At 40.1% G+C, this 24,443-nt stretch overlaps 1 protein-coding gene across 1 annotated transcript in view; it reads left to right on the forward strand.

Moving 5' to 3' along the window:
- Mctp1 (multiple C2 and transmembrane domain containing 1) overlaps window positions 1-24,443 on the forward strand; it is a 551,176-nt gene that overhangs the window by 74,627 nt on the left and 452,106 nt on the right. The gene's annotated exons all lie outside the window — the stretch shown is intronic.

The raw sequence follows: 24,443 nt of genomic DNA on the forward strand, positions 1-24,443 counted from the left end.
TACAGTTCAGTAGCTAGAAGCAGTGAACTCAGGTAGAGATGCCTAGCTTCTTCCCAGCCCTGAAGCTTACAGAACTTGGGCAAGCTCTAGTTTCCTTTTTCCATCTGTGAAATGGGCTCCATAGTAAGATATACTGTATTGGACAATCAAGGGAGTTAGACGCTATGCATACATATGCACATACTCACTCATGTTAAACAGTGCTAGTCACATGGACAGTTCTGCATAAGGGTACACTACATTTTAAACGGAGCTCTACCTCTCTATACACTGTTGTGATTGCAAATCACAAGCCATGAGAATTCCTCTGCTATCGGTAGGGTTAGAGCATATGACTCAGATCTGGAGATCTTGCTCCTTTCCCTTTTTTAGTGGGGTATAATGACTAGTTAGGTGGTGAACAGAGATGGGCGAATGTATTGGGAGAGAGAGGGAGAACGGTATCTGAGGTCATGTCTCTAGCCTTTCGTGCTGGGGAAGGAAGATTTCCCAGGTGCTGTCTCATTCAGCTCCAGTCTGAAGACAGACAGGCTTTCAAGACCATCCTCACAGACTTTCTGAAGTGCCACCAGTCAACTCCCTGACCCTTTGTAACCCTGCCCAATTTTATGTCTCATCAATGCTACAGAGTTAAGATGTGGAGAAAGAAATGGCAGTAGTACCTGCAAATGCTTTGAGGTCTAGCTTAGTGGAGTGACTGCAGATCACTATCCAAGATTTTAGTTAAAAACTAATCAAATGGCACCCCCATCTGGAGTGTGACTCATCAGTGTTCTAGGTAAGTGATTCACTCAGATTCTGCCAAGTCACTTCAAATACTTTCAAGCCTACATTCAGCCAATAAGACAAAACCTAGACTCCCAGTGAGATTCAAGGATCTCTGTGCTGTGGCCTAATTACAGCTTTGAAAATCTTTCTCTTTGCTCCTGTCAGGAAAAATTGCCTGTCCTGTCAGTGGCCAGTTCCTGGTATCCTCTAAATTTCCTGGGCTTCTTGGCTTCCATTCACTTGAAGCCCATCAGAGCCCTGAGCTGGGAGTCCTGTCTGCTACACCCTCTCTAAAACTTAGCTTTGCATTTGTCTCTTAGCCACACAATAATTAGCTCACTTTCCCTGCTTCCTTTGGCTCAGTGAAGGCTTCTAAGATTTGACCCAAACCTTGCCATCTTATTTTGTGGGTTCTTCTCAATTTCTTGTGTTTTCTCTCAGATTGATTCACACATTGAATTTGTATTTCTAATATTGGCCATATTTCTAGAACCTCATTTGTAAATGTAAGAATCCTGCCGGGCACATATGTCCTCTGTAATGGGATAAGGCAAGCCATGCCTTTCCTAAATATTAATGATTTTTTTGTTCTTTTGGATGTACCACTGGGCACATCTCTTCTTTGAATTATGTTTAAATCTTTCCTATTGCTAAAAGAAAAAAATCTAGATCAGCATCTTTTTTTTAAGTTTTTCAATTTTTTTTGCAATATATTTTGATTGCATTAGCCCCACTCCCCAGCTCTTCCGAGATCTACTCTGCCTTGTTTTCCTACCTACTCAACTTCTGTCCTTTTCATTTCCCCAGGTTAGTACAATATGCTCCTGAGTGTAGGGCCTTCCACTGTCCCGTAGGCACCCACCAGGGGCTGTACCCTTCAAGGGAATCAGCTCTCCCACTCCCAGAAGCTATCAGCTGTCAGTAGCTCCTCATGTAGGGGTGGGGCTTCATGCACGTTTTCCCTCTCCATGCTGGGATTATATTTGGCTTAGCTTTCATAGGTGTAATACAAGCTGTCACAGCATCATAGTCTCTCCCATTTTTTTAGCTTTTGGTTTGAACTACTATAATAACAATTTCTATGATCCTGTAAGTAAATTTTCTATATTCTGTTTTTATTTCTGCATCCTGTAATTTCTATAACACGATTTCTATATTTTTAATGTTGTCTGCTTACCTTGTCTGTCTCACTCCCCTGTAAACATGAAAGGAGTAGAGATGGCTGCACAAGTGCTTTCCATGGTATCTTATGTACAAGATGTTTGAAGTATGTATTGGCAGGGTGGTGGTAGCTCACCCACTTAGTCCCAGTACTAGGAAGGCAGAGGCAGGCGGATTTCTGTGAGTTCGAGACCAGCCTGATCTACAAGAGCTAGTTCCAGAACTGCCTCCAAAGCCACAGGGAAACCCTGCCTTGAAAAACAAAACAAAACAAAAAGTATGTATTTGAAAGAGTAATAATTTGGTCTTGCATTTTTGAGTGCTTGAAGCGTATATTTAATACTTCTTGAATGTTCACAGTTTGATAAGTCCTTTAAATTCTTTTGTTGAAACAAATATTTGTTATTTGGTAGTGTCAATGTAAGCATGTTGTATGTCCTTCCACTAGGCCCTCCATCTTTGGGCAGGAGTACAGATATAGTCCATTACTAGAGGAGAAATATAATTTCTATGAACATTTGCAAGTGTGTTCATTGATTAGCAGATGGCATCAACTATTTTGTGTGATGCCCAGAAAGTTGGCTCATACTAACACATGTCTGTATCAGCCTGTGCACATGCTCTCCTCTTGGCAGCTCTCATTTTCTTCCCTTTGTTTCTCCTCACTTCGCCCTGGCCTACATCTAGATAGGTACAAGGAATGGCTACATCAGTATCTAGTAGCCCTTCAGCTTTTTACTTACACCAGAGTAGACCATCTGCCCCATAACAAGCTTTTCTTTTGCTTTTATCATTAATTTTTTGGAATGTAACTTTGATGTTACAAATGTTTACAAACCAGTGATTCCCCTCTGTTTTACGTGTTTGGGGGTAATACAGAAAGAAAAGAGCTGAGGAGAAGAGAAAAATGCAATTGTGCATAATTAAATAGAATTTCCACATGACAATAGGCATAATCGGGTCTTCTGGGATTGAACCCACCAGTTTATTAAGATATAAAGTGTTACATTCTCATTTTCCCCTTAAACTAATTAAATAAATCAAATTCTGTTTTGGTGGAATCCAAGGCATGGGCTCAGTGTGTTTCCATGAAAGGCAGGCACGGACAGGCACAGGCACACACAGGCAGGCAGCAGCAGGCAGGTGCTGGCAGGCGCAGGCAGGCACAGGAACAGGCACACACAAGCACACACAGGCAGGCAGCAGCAGGCAGGCAGACAGGCACAGGTAGACACAGGCAGGCAGGCATGTCTTGGAGACCACCTGAACTACCACTTCTCCCCTGCAGTTGCCAATTTCATCTATGAGTGCCCTGAAATTTCATTATATGTTTTAGTTTGCTGTTTAAACTTTCATAGCTCTTTCGTCATTTGTCTTGGAGAACAAAATATTCTTTTTGTCCTTATCTCAAAAATGACATCAAATTAATTTTTCTTTTGTTTGAATCTCACCTTGATATCCAAATATTTTGAAATGGAACTACTTTATGAAAGAAAAATATTAGAGGGCTTGAGAGATGGCTCAGAGGTTAAGAGCACTGACTGCTCTTCCAGAGGTCCTGAGTTCAATTCCCAGCAACCACATGGGGTGGCTCACAACCACCTTGAATGAGATCTGGTACCCTCTGCTGGCATGCAGGCAGGAGACTATATGCATAATAAGTAAATAAAATCTTAAGAAAAAAAGAAAACAAGGTTTTCTGCAGGAATGGAGAAGTAAGAAGAGGACCAATTTATAGGATTGCAGAAAGCATCTGTGGTGGCTGCAGGACTGCCAGCTGGAGTTTGCCCCAATAAATAAACACACCATCTGTGTCATACAAAGCTTCTCTTCATGTTAGTTTTGCCAGTCTGATAGCCTACAAGATATTTTTTGGTGTTGCTTCAAAGCAATGCTTGCCCAAGACAAGAAGAGATGGCATAAAAGGGAAAGGACTGCTTTTATCAATTAAATTTGTGTTTAAATGACATAGCAGTGATACTTCATTTGAAAAAATGGAATAATTAAAAAAAAAAAAACAGTAACGAGAGACCTGGCTCTCCCCTTTACCAGCTGCAGCATTCAGGAAATGGGTCCTCTCTGTCCCCCATGCAGCACAGCAGAGCTGCCAGGTGGTTGAGGTGAGGGTGACCTAGTACTGCTGCTATTTATGAGCAAAGGGGAGCTGTCCCCATTACTCATCTGACATGTGGTAGCATGGGCAGAGGAGAGATGCCTCTCTGTTCCTACAGATCAATGCCTGGGACAGGTGGAGGAGCTAGCTGGCCACGGGGTCATAAAATCAGGAAGGCCGTCCCTACTCATCACCAGCTACAGCACTCTGAAGAGTGGCCCCTGTACCACACCTGGACAACACAGTAGAGCTGGCTCTAATGGTGTAGCTGTGGGAGAGTGGACCCTGAGGGGTGAAAGCAGGAGAACTGGCCCCACCCCTCGCTCATTGCTGAAGGAGGTGAATTAGACAAGGCAATTCTGAAGAGCTCACCCTGGTGGTGAGGACAGGGGAGAACTGGCAGGCTGACCAACCCTACAGATGCCCAAGCCTAAAACCAGGGATATGACTTGGCCCGCTCCATCATCCACCCCATCCATGATCTGCTGGAACACATGAAGGGACCTGAGCCACAGACCCAAAGGATCTTTATGACACAGAGCAACAACAGGAGGAGCCCCACTGAGGGCCAACATCAATAGTGTAGTAGAAACCAGAGGCCTCAAACCAGACCTACAACTCTGCAATGGACACTTGCAAGTAAAGCTACAAGAACAAAGAAGATTACTGAGTGACTGTGTCACGCTGCAGCTTTTATGATTAGATTTTTAATTACCCATTTTCCTTTTTTCTCTTAAATTTTGTTTTATTTTGGGGGTGAGGTGCATGGGCAGAGGACAGAGGTAAAGGGACAGGGAAATGAATGGGATCAAGATAAGTGATATAAAAAGCACACAGAATAATAAAAAACAGAGATTGGCCATGCCCAAGAACAACTCTCATATGCCAGAACATTTAAGAAACAAATTGGAAGAGTTTTTAAAAATATAATTATAAGTAGGAGATACCTGAGGTCTGGAGACTGAGCATAGTGGATCCCATCCCAATGGGCCAGAGACTGGCAGCCAGCACCATAGTCCCTTGTTCTGCTCATGGAACTAGGTAAGCTTGGGCCTGTTTCTGGCCTGCCTTCCGGGCCCTTCTCAGAGCCACCCAAGGCCTGGAGACTGAGCACTTCGGCTCCTATCCCAGAGGGGTCCAGACAATCCGGAGACTGCCAGCTAGTGTCTTAGTCCCTTTCTCTGACTACTGGATGAGGGAGAGGAGAGCCATTAGAGTATTGGACTTGCTTTTACCCACCAGAAAGGGAACCTTTGGCCTGTACCCACCAGGAGAGGACGAGACTCCTACTGCACCCACTGAAAGAAGCGATGGGAAGAAGACAATATAAAAACACATTCAACAACAGAAAAACAAGTATGACAACACTGGTGTCTAGGGACTCTACACCAGCAAGAAATGAACAACCTAACACACATGAAGCAGAAGAGAAGGATCTTAAAAAAAAATCATGAAAATGATAGAGGCCACTAAAGAAGATATGAAAAAATCCCTTAAAGAAATGGAAGACAAAACAAACCACAAAATACAAGAAATCAATAATTCTCTTAAAGAAAGCCAAGAAAAAGCAATCAAACAGATGAAGGAAACAATTCAAACAGTTCAAGACATGAAAACTGAAATAGAGACAATAAAGAAAACAAAAACTGAGGGAATGCTGAAAATAAAAGCTGGGTAAACAATCAGGAACTACAGATGCAAGCATAACTAACACAATACAAGAGATGGAAGAGAGAATCTCAGGCATTGAAGATACACTAGGAGAAATAGTGCATCCACCAAAGAAAATCTTAAGTCCAACAAATTGCTAACACAAAATATCCAGGAAATATGGGGCACTGTGAAAAGACCAAACCTAAAAATAATAGGTATAGAAGAAGGTGAAGAAACTCACCTCAAAGGTGCAGAAAACATATTCAACAAAATCATAGAAGAAAACTTAGCCAACCAAAAGAAAGACATGACAATGAAAGTAAAAGAAATTTACAGAACACCAAATTGAATTGACCACAAAAAGTCCCCTTGCCACATAATAATCAAAACACCAAACATACAGAATAAAGAAAGAATATTAAGAGCAGCTAAAGAAAAAGGTCAAGTAGCATATGAAGGCAAACCTATCCCAAATACACCTGACTTCTCCATGGAAACTGTGAAAGCCAGAAGGTCTTGGATAGATATTCTAACAACACTAAGAGACCACAGATGCCCGCCCAGACTACTATACCCAGCAAAGCTTTCAATCACTATAGATGGAGAAAAAAAGATATTCCATGACAAAGCCAAATTTAAACAATACATATCCACTAATCCAGCCCTACAGAAAGTTCTGGAAGGAAAAGTCCAATCCAAGAAAGTTAACTACAACCAGAAAAACAGAGGCAATAGATAATCTCAGTTTACCAACAGCCAAAAGAAAAAAGGGGAGGAAATCCACACACAATTTCACCACCACCAATCCAAAATAAAAAAGAATGAATAATCAATGGTCATTAATATCCCTCAATATTAATGGTCTTAGGCTAACAAAATGGGTACAAAGACAGAATCCATCCTTCTGCTGCATACAAGAAACACACCTCAACTTCAAAGACAGACGGTACCTCAGAGTTAAGGGTTGGGAAAAGATTGTCCAATCAAATGGAACCAAGAAAAAAAGCAGGAGTAGCAATCCTAATATTTAACAAATTAGACTTTAAACTAAAATCAATCAAAAAAGATGAAGGAGGTCATTTCATATTCATCAAAGGAGAAATCCATCAAGTCTCAATTATGAATATCTATGTCCCAAATACAAGGCACCCACATTTGTAAAAGAAACATTACTAAAACTCAAATCACATATAAAACCTCACATACTTGTAGTGGGAGACTGCAACATCCCACTCTCACCAATAAACAAGACCACCAGACAGAAACTTAACATAGAAACAAAGGAGCTAATAGAAGTTATAACCCAACTGGGTTTAACAGACATCTATAGAACATTCCATCCAAACACAAAAGAATATACATTCTTCTCAGCCCCTCATGGAACCATCTCTAAAATTGACCATATACTTGACAACATAGCAAACCTCAACAGGTACAAAAAATTGGAAAAAAAAAAACCCTGTGTCCCATCAGACCACCATGCTTTAAAGTTAGAATTCAACAACAACACAAATTGCAGAAGACCTACAAACTCATGGAAATTAAATAATGTACAACTGCACCATTCCTGGGTCCAAGGAATAAATAAAAAATGAAATTAAAGACTTCCTAGAATTCAATGAGAATGAAGACACAACATACCCAAACTTATGATACACATTGAAAGCAGTACTAAGAGGAAATTTCATAGCACTATGTGCCCACATGAAGAAACCGGAGAATAGTCACACTAGGGAATTGACAGCAGAGCTGAAAGCTGTAGAACAACAACAAAAAAAGCAAACTCACCCTGGAGGAGTAGAGGCCAGGAAATAACCAATTTGAGGGCTGAAATCAATAAAGTAGAAACTAGGAAAACAATACAAAGAAACAATGTAACGAAAGTTGGAGAAAATCAACAAGATAGACAAAATCTTTATCTAAACTTACCAAACTCCAGAGAATGAACATGCAAATTAACAAAATCAAAAATGAAAAGGGGGACATAACAACAGACACTGAGGAAATCTAGAGAATCACCAGGTCATACTTTGAAAACCTGTACTCCTCAAAATTGGAAAATCTAAAGGAAATGGACAATTTTCTGGTTAGATATCACTTACCAAAATTAAATCAAGAATAGATAAGCAGTTTAAATATACCTATAACACCTAATGAACTAGAAGAGGTCATCAGAAGTCTTCCAACCAAAAAAAGCCCAGAGCTAGGTGGTGTCAGTGCAGAATTCTACCAGAAATTCAAAGAACACATCAGAAAAATCAAACACCATGATCAAGTAGGCTTTGTACCAGGGATGCAGGGATGGTTCAACATAGGAAAATCCATTAATGTTATCTACCATACAAACAAACTGAGAAAGAAAAATCACATGATCATCTCACTAGATGCTGTAAAAGCCTTTGACAAAATCCAACACCCTTTCATGATAAAAGCCTTGGAGAGATCAGGAATAATAGAAACATACCTAAACATAATAAAAGCAATATATAATAAACCAAGAGCCAACATCAAACTAAATGGACAGAAATTCAAGGTGATTCCTCTAAAATCAGTAACAACATAAGGCTGTCTACTGTTTCCATACTTCTTCAACATTGTATGTGAAGTTCTAGCTAGAACAATAAGACAACAAAAGGAGATCAAGGGGATACAATAGAAAAACAAGTCAGACATTCACTATCTGTAGATGATATGATAGTTTACATAAGTGACCAGGGAAATCCTACAGCTGATAAACACCTTCAGCAAAGTGGCAGGATACAAGATTAACTCAAAAAAATCAGTAGCCCTACTATATGCAGATGATACATGCGTTGAGAAAGAAATGAGAGAAACATCACTCTTTACAATTTCCACAAACAACTTAAAATACCTTGGGGTAACTCTAACCAAACAAGTGAAAGATCTGTATCGCCAGAACTTTGAGTCTTTAAAGAAAGAAATTAAAGAAGATACCAGAAAATGGAAAGATCTCCCATGCTCTTGGATAGGTAAGATCAACATAGTAAAAATGGCAATCTTGCCAAAAGCAATCTACAGATTCAATGCAATCCCCATTAAATTCCCAACAAAGTTCTTCACAGACCTTGAAAGAACAATACTCAACAATATATGGAAAAACCAAAGACACAGGATAGCCAAAACAACCCTGTACAATAAAGGAACTTCCAGAGGCATCACCATCCCTGACATCAAGCTCTATTATAGAGCTACAATCCTGAAAACAGCTTCTTATTGGCACAAAAATAGACAGGTAGACTAATGGAATTGGATTGAAAACCCTGATATTAACCCACACACCTACGCACACCTGATTTTTGACAAAGAAGCTAAAATTATATAATGGAAAAAAGAAAGCATCTTCAACAAATGGTGCTGGCATGACTGGATGCTGACATGTAGAAGATTGAAGATAGATCCATATCTATCACCATGCACAAAAGTTAAGTCCAAATGGATCAAAGACTTCACCATAAATCCAGCCACACTGAACCCGTTAGAAGAGAAACGAGGTGGTACTCTCGAAGGAATTGGTATAGGAGACTGCTTCCTGAACATAATACCAGTAGCACAGACACTGAGATCGACAATCAATAAATGGAACCTCCTGAAACTGGGAACCTTTTGTAAGGCAAAGGACACAGTTAACAAAACAAAACAGCAGCCCACAGAATGGGAAAAGATATTCACCAATCCCACATCTGACAGAAAGCTGATACCCAAAATATACAAAGAACTCAAGAAGCTAGTCACCGAAACACCAACTGATCCAATTAAAAAGTGGGGTGTTACAATAAATCTTTCCGCCAAAAGCCATCTAGCCCTACTGCCACATGTGCGCTTTATGTCAGGCAACTGCCAGCCACCTGAGTTCTGTCCACCACGTGGATGGACAAAATAATACACAGACTTATATTAGGTACAAATGCTGCTTGGCCAATGACTAGGATTTGCCATCTGTTATCTCAGTCTTAATTATCATAAATCTATATATTTTATAAGACTTATCTTATCAGACACCTTCCCTTGGTGTCCTCCCTTGCCGGTGAATCACATGGCACTGATGGAGTAAGCTAAGGGGGAAAGGGGCCACTTCCTGCTTCTCTTTCCTTAAATATGAGTCTCCCTGCTATGTCACTTCCTGCTTGGATCACCATTTCTCTACTACATTTCCCAGAATCCTCTTTGACTCCTAATACTGTCTAACTTGCTGCCTCATTGGCCAAACAGTACTTTATTTATCATCCAGTAAGACAAACACATACACAGAAGCACTTCCCCCATCAGTGGGGTTCAGAACTAAATAGAGAATTCTCAATGGAGGAATCTAAAATGGCTGAAACACACATAAGAAAGTGCTCAATATCCTTAACCATCAGGGAAATGCAAATCAAAATAACTTTGAGATATCATCTTACTCCTGTCAGAATAGCTAAAATCAAAAACACCAATGATAGTTTATGCTGGAGAGGATGTTGAGAAAGGGGAACACTCCTCCACTGCTTGTGGGAGTGCCAACTGGTATAGCCATTTTGGAAATCAGTATGTTAGTTCCTCAGGAACTAACATGGGAATCATTCTACCACAAGATCCAGCAATTCCACTCTTAGGCATATGTTCAAAAGATGCACATTCATATAACAAGGACATCTGTTCAACTATGTTCATAGCACCACTATTTGTAAAAGCCAGAAACCGGAAGCAATCTAGATGCCCTTCACCATTCATTAATGGAGTAAATGTGGTACATTTACACAATGGAGTACTAAAAAATCAATGGAATCTTGAAATTTGCAGGCAAATGGATGGAACTAGAAGAAACTATCCTGAGTGAGGTAACCTAGTCAAAAAAAGACAAAAATGGTATGTACTCACTCATATATATGTATTTTAGAAATAGAGCAAAGGATTAGACAGCCTACAGTCCACACTGCCAGAGAAGCTAGTTAACATGGAGGACCTTAAGAAAGACATGCATGGTCCCCCAGAGAAGGGAAAGGGACAAGATCTCCTAAGCTAATTGGGAGCATGAGGGGAGAGGGATTTAGAAGAAAGAGAAGAGAAGAAGAGGAGGGGAGAGGAGGACATGAGAGAGCAAGAAGATCAAACCAGGGGAAGAATAGAAGAGATCAAGAAAAGAGATACCATAATAGAGGGAACCATTATAGGTTTAAAGAGAATTCTGGCATTAGGGAAATGTCCAGATATCTACAAGTTTGACCCCAACTAACTAAGCAATAGTTGACAGGCTACCTTGAATACTCTTCTCTGATAATGAGATTGATGACTACCTTATATGCCAACCTAGAGCCTTCATCCAGTAGCTGATAGAAGCAGAAGCAGACACCCACAGCTAAACACTGAGCTAAACTCTGGAATCCAGTTGCAAAGAGGGTGGAGTGATGAGCAAGGGGGTCAAGACCAGGCTGGAGAACTCACAGAAACAGCTGATATGAACAAAGGGTTGCTCATGGACCCCAGACTGATAGCTTAGAAACCAGCATAGGACTTTTCAATACCCCCTGAATGAGGATGTCAGTTTGGAGGTCTGAGCAATCTTGGGGCCTCTGGTAGTAGAATAGTATTTATCTCTAGTATACGAATGGATTTTGGGAGCCCATTCCACATGGAGGGTTACTCTCTCATCCTAGACACACAGGGGAGGGTCTAGGTCATGCTCCAAATGATATGATAGTCCTTGAAGATCCCCCATGGAATGCCTCACCCTCCCTGGGGAGCAGAAAGGGTTTGGGATTGGGGAGCAGGGGAAGAGAGGAGGGAGAGGGAACTGGGACTGACATGTAAAAGAAGCTTGTTTCTAATTTAAAATTGTTCTAATTACAATTATAAAAATAAAAAATCTAAAAAATATAATTAAAAATAGAAAAAAAAGAATAATAAAACAATATGAGCAAGGCTTCTATCAATAAACATGCCTAGAATCTGGATGACGGTCAGTTCAAAAAGGTTCGGGAAAGGAGAAAGGAGGGTAGAAGAAGCTGGGAGATCACACTGTAATAAGACAATGAAGAGGAAGGTGGACCACCACCACACTCCTGTTGAAAGCAAAGGAATTCAGAAGGCAGCAACCAGCACTACTTCCTGTGGAATCTAAAGGGAAAATATTCTTTCTCACTTGAACTTGGAACATCTAAATGACAGTTCAGAGCAATTAAATAGTAGCCAACGAGTAGATTTCCAGGTGCTATTAATAGTAGGCTGAGTCCACAGAGAAGGCAGAGGAAATGTGGCATGTAAGAGCTCATTGTTCCCCCCAGATGAGACACCAGTCAGCTATTTTTGTACACTTATCTGAGAAACAAAGAGGTTTTTCTTTTTATAAGCTCCCCAACTGACTGGTTTAATTTTCAGGTTTCTTTGCTATTTCTAGCAAAAGCCTCTAACTTGCCTTCATTGCCATTGAGGAGCAGGTTCTGATATATGCTGTCATTTATGCATGGCCCAGAAGGCAAAAGAAGTGATAGCATGCTTTTTCGATTGAGAAATCAATGATGTGTGTGCTTTCCTCTCCACACATTTTAACTGAAATAATGTTCAGGAGACAGTTTGTGCAGTGGCAGACGTCCTTAGGTAGAGTGACATTGAATTATGAAGTTCTGTTCCTGGAAATGAGTCACTTGTGGGCACCTTTGGTTCTCAATTCTATCAGAAATGTTCTTTTAAATAATGTTCAGTTTGTCATCAGAATGAATGGAGGAGTCAAAATGGCTGCATGTACGCTACATCATTTGCTCTGTGACTTTTGATGTGTGAGTTGGATCAGTTATTACTTACCTGACATTATGACATGCCATGTATACCTAAGACATACTTGAATCATGAGACTGTCAGGGTCTTCCATGATTACATGGAATAATGATAGTTCTATGTCTGTTATATGACTGGATGGTTGTGATGCTCATGGATCCATGACTTCAAAGCTTGGTTACCAGTGCATTTGAAAGGAAAAGCTTCTCTTCCCCTGTGAGATGTCACTGAAGAATAAAATATATAGCTTCTCCAAGATACATTTGAGCCTAGGCAATGTCATTATGATGCTTATTGAAATGAAATTGTCTGATTCAGAATGTCAGGTATTTCCATACAATATATGATCACAGTGTCTTTGGTTGTTTTTGTTTTATTTTGTTTTGCAATTAAGTTTAGTATTTATATGTTCAGTGATAATTTAAAAATCAAGGTTGAATATCATTCTCATTTAATTTGAATACATTAGGAAGCAGATATATATGTCAAAAATAAAAATGGAAAATTAAGGTTATTTAATGAAAGAAAAAATCATACTTCAGGTATGTAATTATTTAGAATTTTAGGTTCTAGCTTTATTATGGTGTCATATTGTAAGAAAATTAAAATTACTGAGTTTCTAAATTAAAATTAATAATTTTTTAGATTTTGAAATGTTAAAGATCTTGTAGTAAGTTAAATAGTTTCTATTTTCTATGTTCAGGCCAACCAGAGGTGCTGTAATTTATCAAATGATGGACATGATCTGGCCTGAAGGCTACAGGCATACACTCTGGGTTTGAACTTTGTGCCCACCCATTATTAGCTCTGTGAACTTGAACAAGTCACTTAATATTTTGGTCTAAAACATGGAGATAATATTATTTCTCATGAAATTGTCATGGGGCTTGAACAGTTTAGTGACTGGCACAGAAAATTGGGGGTATGGCTCGGTTATGACTCATCACATGTGAAAGAATACAGCCAATGATCTGTGTAGAGGTTTAAAGTGGGAAATTACCAATATGGAGTCAGATAGAAATACAAGGGATTTTAATAGGGAAAAGCCTTACTTACAGAGCAACCTAGTCAGCCAGCATGGCAGCAGTCTGTACAGCAAGCCAAAAGTGAAACCGAAAGTGAAACTGCAATGCCACCTGAACGTCTCTCACTCTATGTCACACTGACCATGCCCTCGAAGTCGTGGTCAGGCACACCCCTAAGCAGGAATGGCTACAACTTCCCCTACAATTCCCCTTTTAGTCTAAAAGCAGACTAAAACTTAACAGTGTAAAGTATCCAAAATTAACAATCATAAAGGTGAAATATAAGAAAATACAATAATCTGCTTATGTCACATGCTAACTATCTATTTTAACTAAACCCTAAAGTCATCTGAAAGAGGTGTCCAAGCCTGAACACCTCCTTCCAATCCCAACTATAAACAATAGGAAGCTATCCCTAAATAGGTATATACACTATCCTAAATGACAACAATGGGGAAAGGGGGCGTAGCATCCTCCAAGTTACTTCCTGCTGAAATGGGATGACAATAGCCTTGTGGGGTCCTATAGGAAGAAAATGTTAGTGTAGTGAAAGTCTTGAATGGATTGTATCCAGTCCGTGTTAGATGGGATTCACTTAAATTGAAGATCTCGATTGAAATCCTCAACTTGATTGAAGTCAGTACCCGAAGCTCTGTTGGGAGTGTCACTTGAAATGGAGCAAGTTGGATCCAGTGCAGTCGAGGAAGTGTGGCCCATTTTCTTTCTGGGGTGTCCAGGGATTGCTCTCAGGCAGGTCTTCATTGGCTGTGTGGGACTCAAACAAACAGTTAGCAGAGAAATGTTTGCTTACTGGAAAAGGCAACCATGGGAGAATAACAATTATGAGAAGGTATACACTTTAAAAGAAACAGCCAAGAAAAGACAAAGACAGTCCCCAAATTCTTCTCTAATTCTGTATTACATCAATTGGCTTCTTGATACAATACAGAAACTCTAAAGTTTAGTTAAACAACGTGCTTGGATTTTAGAGGAGGAAAGCCAAATCCACCTCTAAATCCAGCATTGGTTTAATTGAATAGGGACTAGGAAATAAAGAGAAATAGAGTTCTCTGAGAGACAGCTGTAAAGTTTACCATATGGCACGTTCCTTTTGTTTGATGGTTATAGCTACCTTTTCTTCTTAAGTATCTACCCATGCAGTGTCCTTTGCCTTCTGGAGATGAGTTTTCCTGTGAAGATAAAAGCAAAACACTTCCCTTTCCTTTAGGAGGTTTCTATTTAGTTTATGAGATACACCTTAGTAGAATACCTGTCATTGGTCCTTGTCGAGAGGTTTATCTTTTTCAACTCGAATCTTGATCAACTTTGATGGTATCCAAAGTTTTTCTTCTCCTGTGGAAACCAATGCAAAACCCCTACTCCATCATAACACATGTCCTGGTTTCCATACAGAGGTTAGTACATCTTTGAAGTATACTGGCTGATTGAATTCAGCAGTTTTTTCTGTAGTCCATTGTCTTTCTGCAGCTGTTTGTCCTTTCTCATTGGCATTAAGAAAGTTTAGTGTTAATAAAGCATTATGCAACCTATGTTTGGGGGGTTTAGACTTCCAAGTTTATTTGTTGAGCATCTCCTTTAGTGTTCTATTAGATCTCCCAACCACTGCTTGTCCCGTAGGATTGTGTGGTACACTGGTGACATGCTTTATGTTATAATATTTGAAAAACTGTTCCAATTTTGTGGAGACATATGCTGGAGCATTGTCAGTTTTATTTGTGCAGGTATACCTATAACTGCCATCACCTCTAGCAGGTATGTAATAACAGAATCAGCTTTTTCAGAGTTAAGAGCAGTAGCCCATTGGAAACCTGAGAATGTGTCTATAGTATGATGCGCATATTTCAAATTTCCAAATTCTGCAAAGTGAAAGACATCATCTGCCAAACCTCATTTCTCTGAATGCCCTTAAGATTACAACCTGCTGGTAATGGAGTTTGATTATAAAAGGAGCAAGTAGGACAGTTTCTCACTATCTCCTTGGCTTGTTGCCAAGTGATGGAGAAGGCCTTTTTCAAACCTTTGCTACATGATGTTTCTTATGAAATTCTGAGGCTTCTAGCACACTTCCAATTAATAAATGATCAATCTCATCATTGCCTTGTGTGAGCCTGGCAGACCCGTATGGGATCTGATATGTGTAATGTATCAGATTACTTCTGTTTCTGATTATTTCCTGTAATTGTAAAAACAGAGAAGTTAATTCTGTATTATCAGAAACAAATTCTGCAGTCTCAATGCGTAATACGACTCTCTCTGCATATTGAGAATCAGTGACTATATTAAGAGGTTCTGTAAAATCCATAAGCACCATGAGAATTGCATATAATTCTGCCTTCTGTACAGATGTATACGGACTTTGAACTACTTTATTTACCTCACCTGCTTTATAACCTGCCTTACCTGATTTGTTGGCATAAGTATAGAAGGTAAGAACTCCAAAAATGGGAGTTTGCCTTACAATGGAAGAATCCAGACTGTATTTTTTATGAATTTAATTCTGTCAGTTTGGGGATAGTTGTTGCTAATTGTTCCCAAAACGTCAGTAAGAGCTATTTGCCAGTATACATTATCCTTCCACAAGGAGGAAATTTCTTTATTAGTTAAAGGTACTATAATTTTTGCTGGATCTTTTCCAGTCAGTTGATGAAGTCTTAATTTTCCCTTTAAAATCAAATCAGAAATCTTTTCTATATATGTCTTTAACTTTTTATTCTGTTTATGTGGCAGAAATATCCACTCCAATATGGTATCTTCCCTCTGCATCAGAATTCCAGAAGGATATTCTCTGGATGGCAAGATAACCAGAATACAGTTTAAATTAAGGTTTATCCGATCTACATGTGCATTCAATATTCTGTTTTCTACCCATTGTAACTCTTTTTCTGCCTCAGCAGATAATATTCTAGGACTGTTTAAGTCCTTATTACCTTTAAGAGCCATTTTTAAATGCTTTAAGTCATGTCCTTCTACACCAATAATCATCTGTAATTGAGAAATTTCCCCTAATAACTTCTGAAGAGAATTAAGAATTTGATAATGATCCCTTCTAATTTGTACCATTTGAAGTCTGATTCTTTGTAAGTCTATTTTGTAACCTAAATAGTTAATAGAATCTCCTCTTTGTATCTTTTCTGGGGCAATCAGTAACCCCCAACGAGGCAGAACTTCCTTCACCATTTCAAACATACATTCAAAAGTTTCCTTATTAGAATCTGATAAAAGAATGTCATCCATGTAATAGTAACAAGTGATTGTGAAAATTTCTTACAAATTATTTCCAACGGTTGCTGTACAAAGTGCTGATACAAATTAGGACTATTTAGCATTCCTGTGGCTGGTATCTCCTAACTGGTTGTGAATTATTAAGAATTGGTACAGTAAATGCAATTTTTCTCTATTGTTTTCCTGTAATGGTATTGTGAAAAAAACAGTCTTTTAGATCAATGATTATTATAGGCCATCCTTTAGGTATTAAGGAAGGCAATGGCATTCCAGGTTGCAGAGAGCCCATTGGTTGAATTACCTTATTTATGGCTCTCAGGTCTGTCAGCATTCTCCACTTTCCTCACTTCTTTTTGATAACAAATACAGGAGAATTCCAAGGACTGGTAGATTCCTGTATATGTCCAGCATCCAGCTGTTCTAAAGCCTCTAGCTTCTCAGAGGTCATAGGCCATTGTCCTACCCTAACTGGTTCATCTGTAAGCCACTTCAATGGCAGGGCTTTGGCTCCTCTGAAGGTCCATCATTTGTACCTAGTTTCTGTACAGCATGGATGGTTGGTAACCGTTTTCCATAGCATCTTACCAGATCTTTTCTACTATCTAAAGATTGTACATAATTTGTATCCAACATTGGAGGAATATTAATCTGAGTATTCCATTGCAGTAAGAGATCACGACCCCAGAGATTTATAACTATATCTGCCACGTATGGTTCCAGTATCCCTTTCTGTCCTTCTGGTTCAATGTGGACCACCAAGTTAACACTCTGTTGAACTCTAGATAGAGTTTCAATTCTTAAAAATTGTATATTTGCCTCTCTAAGAGGCCATTTCTGAGGCCAAGACTTTTGAGTAATAATAGTTACATCCACCCCAGTGTCTACTCAGTCACTAATAACTTTATTATTAATTTTCACTTTCAACTGAGGCCATTTTATCATTAATAGAAGATTGCCAAAATATGCGTTTCTCATTATGTCAGTCACATTTGATTCTTCGTCACTATTCAAACTACCATCTAGAGCAGTATCATTTTTCACAATAGGCAAAGAAATATCTATTCGTTGTGTGAGATATTGTCTCCCACTGCTACTGGGAATGACTGGACCTTTCTCGATGTGGGGGCCTTCTTGAGGCTCCCCCTTGGGGTTTCCTGACCTTAACAGGTTTCCTTGCATGTCCCTGGTCAATCTACATTCATTGGTCCTGTGCCTGCCCTTGCCACATCTTCTACACAATCCAGAAGGCAATGGCCTTCTGTATGAGGCATTGTTGGAATTCGTTTGTCTACAATTTCTCTTGATATGTCCCATTCTACCAAAGCTGAAAACATCTAGGTTCCTGGCGCCTTCATGGTCTCCTGGGGAAGGTTCTTCCTACCCAAGGTTCTGGTTCATAGTAGTAGTAACCTCTAGCCTCTTGGTACCTATGTTGACCTCTGTAAGGTGCTTCTCCTTCCCAAGCCCTTGCGTCCTCACCTCTAGAACTTTTAATTTCCTGTTGCCTTTATAAACCTCTTGAGATGGCTTCTCCTACCCAAGCTCCAGTATCTTGCATGTTATAGTCAATGTTGGCTGCATGCAAAACCCATTCTTCTAGCAGAGCTGATCTGATCTTTAAAGGCAAAAGTATTCTTTTGCATATTAGATTTGCATTTTCATAAGCTATTGCATATATAATTGATTGTCTTGTTTCCAGGTCTGTTACCTGTAATTCTCCTGCCCTAGTTAACTTTTGTAAAACGTCCTGGAACTGTTCTGTAGGTCCCTGTTCTATTCTGGTATAAGCTTCTAGGTGTTCTCCTGGCTCACAAACCTTATCCCAGGCATTTAATGCTGCTTTCCTGCATAGGGACAGTATATGGTTGTCATACTCAGCCTGAACCTGTGGGTTAGCATAAATACCCTCACCAAGAATCTTATCTAGGGGGCCTTAAAAATCTTTCTTTATGCCTTAATGCTCAAGGAGCTTCTCTTTTTCCCTGAACAATGCCCTCTACTGGATTTGGCATGAATTCTCAAGTACAGCTGCTACCAATTGTTCCCTATCTGTGGGTGTCACCCTGTTAAAGGTTGCCCATGAATGTAATAGCTGTTTTACATATGGGCTATGGAGACCATATGAGACAACTGATTCTTTAATATTCTTAAGATCCTTCAGCTGTATAGGTTGCCATTCATAAGCTATCTGTCCATGAGGGTGTTTTTTAGAAGCTGGCTTTTCTACCATGGTAGCTGGGTCCACTAATGGTATACAAGAAGAATAGTCATGATACCTGGGTGGAGTAGGTGCCTTGGATTGAAGTGATTCTGCCTTTGAGGCAGCCCAATGATCTTTAAGCCTAGTAATGATATCCTTATGAAAAATTTCAATCTCCTTAATCATAAAAGATTCCAAGCATGTTAGTGAATCTGTAAATTGCTCTAACTGCTCCTCTACACGTTTTCCTAGGTCTTTAATACGAACATCCTTAGGCAGCATCTGGATGGTATGGAAACTGCCTTCTAGGTATTGGAGTCTAGATTCGAGGTCATGATTTGCTGATTTTGAGTCCTCAACAATTGACCGTATGGACCTATGTAATCTGTCAGCTCTGTACTGTAAATTATCTTCCAAACATTCAAATCTATACTCAAATTTATGATTTGCTACCTTAGATGCTTCAATAATTAATTGAATGGTATTGTCCAAATCTTCAACCCTATCCTCGCTATTTTGCACCTTTGCATCTAGTTTCTGGGTAACAGTGCCTATCTGAGTTTCTAGCTGGCTGCAGATATTCTTTAGCTCATCACAGTCTTCTGACAGCCTAGCCTCTAAGGCCTCAGACATGGAGGATCTCTCTGTGTTTATCTTATCATAAATACACTGCATCTCATCTTGAGTAACAGACAGCTCTGTCTTTAGCGTATTGGACACAGAGCCAAGCTTATCATCCAATTTCTGTTCCACTTGCTGTACAATTGTGGTCTAATCTAATCTGTTCTCCAAAACCTCATTGCATAAAGCTGTTATTTCCTGTAAGTAGGTGGTGAGGTTATCCTTGTCCCTATTCCTGAGTCCTCTGGCTAGTCATATTATTTGTACCAGCAAGCTAACTGCCATTATGGCCTATAGGCCAGTAATTGGCAAATTAGCATCCTCCTCAAACATTGAATTCAGGTAGTAAGCAAAAATATTACCAATTTTAGCAAATGATAAATATTCTGCCATTTTACCTGATTTCTACTCCAGATGCAGTAACTATCTTTGACCAGAAGGTGGCGGAGGCATTCAGCTACTCAGTGCAGCATTTGGCAGTGGTGGGTCATCGGTGGAGAGAGGTCACAAAAGCAGCTGTGCTAATCTTAGAGAGTATACAGCCTTGCGGCCCTAACCACTGAATGAGGCAAGTCTTTAAGGCCGCTGTACAGACCCTGCTGAAAGCTGAGACCTACTCCAGAGGCCTACTTGGTTCAAGGGCTGGAGGCCTCTGGGCATGGGTAGGCCACAGTCGAATCTGGTCCCGAGCGCATGGTGGTAAAACCGTAGGAGGTCTGTGTGAGTCTCCAAGCAGCTGTGGGTCAGCTGCGACCTGGAGCACCTGTGGAGAGAGGGTGCTTTCCCGGCCTAGGCCGCCAGCCCGGTGGAGCTCGAAGACTGTCCCAAATGGAGCCTAGGTTTCCAATATCCCACTCCTGACAACCAGATAAAGTGGAAAATTACCAATACGGAGTCAGGTAGAAATACAAGGATTTTAATAGGGAATAGCCTTACTTACAGAGTGACCTAGCCAGCCGGTGTGGCAGCAGTCTGTACAGCAAGCCAAAAGTCAAACCGAAAGTGAAACTGCAACACCACCAGAATGCTTCTCACTCTACATCACACTGACCATGCCCTGGCAGTCGTGGTCAGGCACACCCCTAAGCAGGGGTGGCTACAACTTTCCTTACAGAGGTTGTTCATACAATTCTCATCTCACCTTTGAATGGAAGGGAACAGATACATGCAAGCATGAACTCACAGTTTAGACTAGATTCCCTCAAATCTCACTTTCAGAGGAGGATTTGTCCCTTTAGGTGTGATCTGTGGGAAGTTTGCTCAGAAAAACTGGTGCCAGACTGAAGGTATGACCCAAAAGAATGCCATCACCACTTGTCACTGTTCTATCGCTGTGAAGCGACATCATAACCAAGGCAGCTCATAAAAGAAAGCATTTAACTGGGAGCTTGTTTGCAGTTTTGGAGGACCAGTCTATGATCATCATGGCAGGGAAACAGGTAGGAAAGATTCTGGGGCGGTAGCTGAGACTTTTACATTCTGAGAGAGAGAGAATCAGAATTTCGGAGGTGGGAGTGGGAGACTGGGCTTCCTTAGCATGGGCTTTTCTCCAATGACACACCTTCTCTGAGGCCACAGCTCCTAGTCCTTCCTAAACAGTTCACCAACTGAGGACTAAGCACGCAAATATATGTGTCTACAGGGACCATGCTTGTTAAGACTACCATAATATTCAGGAAAGTCTTCGGGGGAATAGCTGTCTCAGTCTTCCAAAGAGAAGAAGAGACATTATGTCACATCCCTTAGGTGGCCAGGGTAGTTTACACCATCAGTCCTTCCAAAGTTTTTCTCTTGGGTGCTGTGTAAGGTTGTCCTGGGGGGCGGGATGCCCAGCCACTTTTATTTCTGCTGTAGGGACTAAGCCGGAAGAACTTATTCCTGAGTTATTCAAGTTATTGTATGACTTTAGGTTACTGTATTTGTAATGAGTGAGTTTCCTGCTTTTATTAGTATGGAGGAGTTGATTCTAAAATAAATCCTGAAAGAAAGGAACTGTCTAGTTACTAGACCAATAAGCACTGGCCAGTGGGAGAGGGGCAGCTCCACTGGCCTCTGCTGGAGGGATCAGACAGGACACCTGTGGGTGTGCCCCACCCCACAAAGCCTACTGGAGACTTTGCAAGGGTCAAATAGATTTCCTTAGCTTCCAGTCTTTTTGTTTTGCTTTGTTTTGAAACAAAGCCTCACTCCATAGGCCAGGCTGGCCTGCAATTCACACCAACCCTCCTTTCTCACCCTCCTAAATCCAGGAATGAAAATACTGATTGTCTTTGGGGGAAAAGTTACTTTAGCACCACCTTGTTTAGAAAACTGAGTGCTGATTTTCAATTGTCTATTCAACAGTTTCTTTGAATTTGATAGCCCATGAAATTTCTTTTTTCCTGCTCAACTTTCACAAATTCTCCTGTGTGCACACATACACCATAGGTATCTCTCACTGTCTGCCTATGAAGGGCCAGTTCACTTGCAATAAGCGCACATGGAACTTTGTATCATTCCAACATTACAAGCATACAAACCTGAACTTCTTGTTGACACTCTCAGATGACCCATGGTAGCCCTCCCCCATTTATGACATGCACCATGTTTAGGGGAATGACAGTCTCTCTTCAAATATTGTTGGTATGTTAGTTTTTTTTAAGGCATTACAGATTATTCTGCTTTGTAGCTTCTATTGTTAGACAGCATGTTTTGGCACTTGGAAAGTGTCATTTTGGGTTCAGCAAGATGGCTCAGTAAGTAGAGATGCCTGTCACCAAGCCTGGCACATTTGATCACTGGTACCCATATGATGAAAACTGTCTCCAGAAAATTGCCCTCTGGCTTCCATATACACACTCATGACTTTCTGTTCTGTGCATGTGTATATGCATGTGTGCACACATGTTCATACACACACACACACACACACACACACACACACACAGGTCTTTTCTTTCTACCACAAAGTTCAAAATGTTTTGCTCTTATTTTGCCCACACTACTTTTTTCTGCATAATTCTTCTTGCCTTAGGTGAAGTGATTTCAACACTTCTCAATTCCATGCCATCTGTGAATTCATCAGCTCACTATTTACTGCCTGCCTGGATCATTATGGGAGATGTTATGGCAATAATGCTTTATTTACATGCTGAGAGTGTAGTTGTAGGGGCTACTGGGTTGAATAGTGGCATCCATATGAAGCAAACAACTGTATAGTTAGAGAGCATTTCAACATTAGTATGGCATCTGTTAGAGAGGAAGAAGGATTCCACAGTCCTGGAGATCAGCCTTGTGACTGATACTAGATATCCTTGGTCTGAGTCATTGTGGATTCTGGAGACTGTAAGAGGGTAGAGGGTGAGTGATTGCATGGCACTCATAAATGCGTTTCACCTTTTTTTGTTTCAGCCTCAAGGCTTCCTCTGACTTTCCTGGTTTCTAGCCATTTCACAGTAATTAATGCTAATATGTATTGGCTTTCAGCCATTTCTCAATGGTTAAAAACACTAGGTGAAGGAGAAAGAAGAGAATCAGGTAAAGTGAATATGATTTAAAATAATGAAAAATTTCACCACTGTCTCCCACAAAGACAGGAAAGTTATGCTTTTCCCAATGTCGGCATGCTTCCAGAGGCCTGCAGACTAAGTAGGGAAGAATGGATCCATTTGTATTACTGATTTTGAAATTTTTACTTTTATTTTGAAATAGTGTTATTCTGGGGGCTGGAGAGAAAACTCAATGGCTAAGAGCCCTTTCTGCTCTTAAAAAGGACCGGCGTTCTTTCTGTTCCCAGCTCTCACAGCTGCCTGTAACATAAGTTCCAACAGTTCCAAAGATCTCTTCTGACTTTTGAAGGCTCCTTCACACATGCATTCAGGCATACACATGCATAAATACGTAAATATAATAGTTTTGTACTGTGGCAAATTAGGTTGTGCTTTGTCAAACAGCACAAAAATCTCTTCTATAATCAGTTTTATGTCTACTCAGTGGCATTTGTAATTGGTAGTTGATTAAGGGACCTTAGCTTTTCCTAAGCCCCCTTTTTATTTCTGGTTTGAAATTGTCAAGTTGAATGTTACCTGTGAGATGCTCACACATTTTTGCAAGTTAGTTCTAGAACTTTGGGCTTGTAGTTAATGTGCTGCAGGCTGTTGTTGACTTTAGTATGAGATCAGCTGTAAGTTGTAGAATTTAAGTAACAGCCATCGAAGAAGATTTATCAAGTTAAGAAATTATTTCTAGGTGTGTGTGTGTGTGTGTGTGTGTGTGTGTGTGCATGTGCACATGCATGCATGTGTGTTCATGCATGCCTATGTGTTCGTGCATGCATGTGTGTGTGTGTGTGTGTGTGTGTGTGTGTGTCTTTTATTACTACAAGCATGAGTGTATGTGCATGCTCACCCATGTAGGCATGTGTATAGGCCAGAGGCCAAAATTGAGTCTCTTCTATTATCACCTTCATGTTATTTCTTCTGAGCCTGTGTCTCCCACTGAACTTGCAACTTGCCATTTCAATTAGATAAGCTGGCCAGTGAGTCCTCAAGATCACCCTGTTTTTGCTTACCCACACTGTGACTTACACAAAAGCCACCATGCCTAGCATTTTTATGGGTGCTTGGGAACTGAACTCAGATCTCATGCATATGCAGTAGTACTTTATCCAATGAACCATCTCCCTAATTTGAAATATTAATATTTTGTCACATACACATGAGTCTTTATTATTTTACCAAGTGATTTTCTTTTAGGTCAACTCAACTTTGTAATTTAAACAATTTTAAAAGGAGATTAGGAAATCAATAACCTTTCTTTTTTCTTTTTTTTTGGGGGGGGGCAGGTGTTTATTTCCTTTACATGTAAGATTGTTCACAAACACAGTACTAGGGCTTCAGCACTGTGGGAGATG

The sequence above is a fragment of the Cricetulus griseus genome, chromosome 2 (assembly GCF_003668045.3).
Source record: "Cricetulus griseus strain 17A/GY chromosome 2, alternate assembly CriGri-PICRH-1.0, whole genome shotgun sequence".
In the NCBI taxonomy this organism is placed as follows: domain Eukaryota; kingdom Metazoa; phylum Chordata; class Mammalia; order Rodentia; family Cricetidae; genus Cricetulus; species Cricetulus griseus.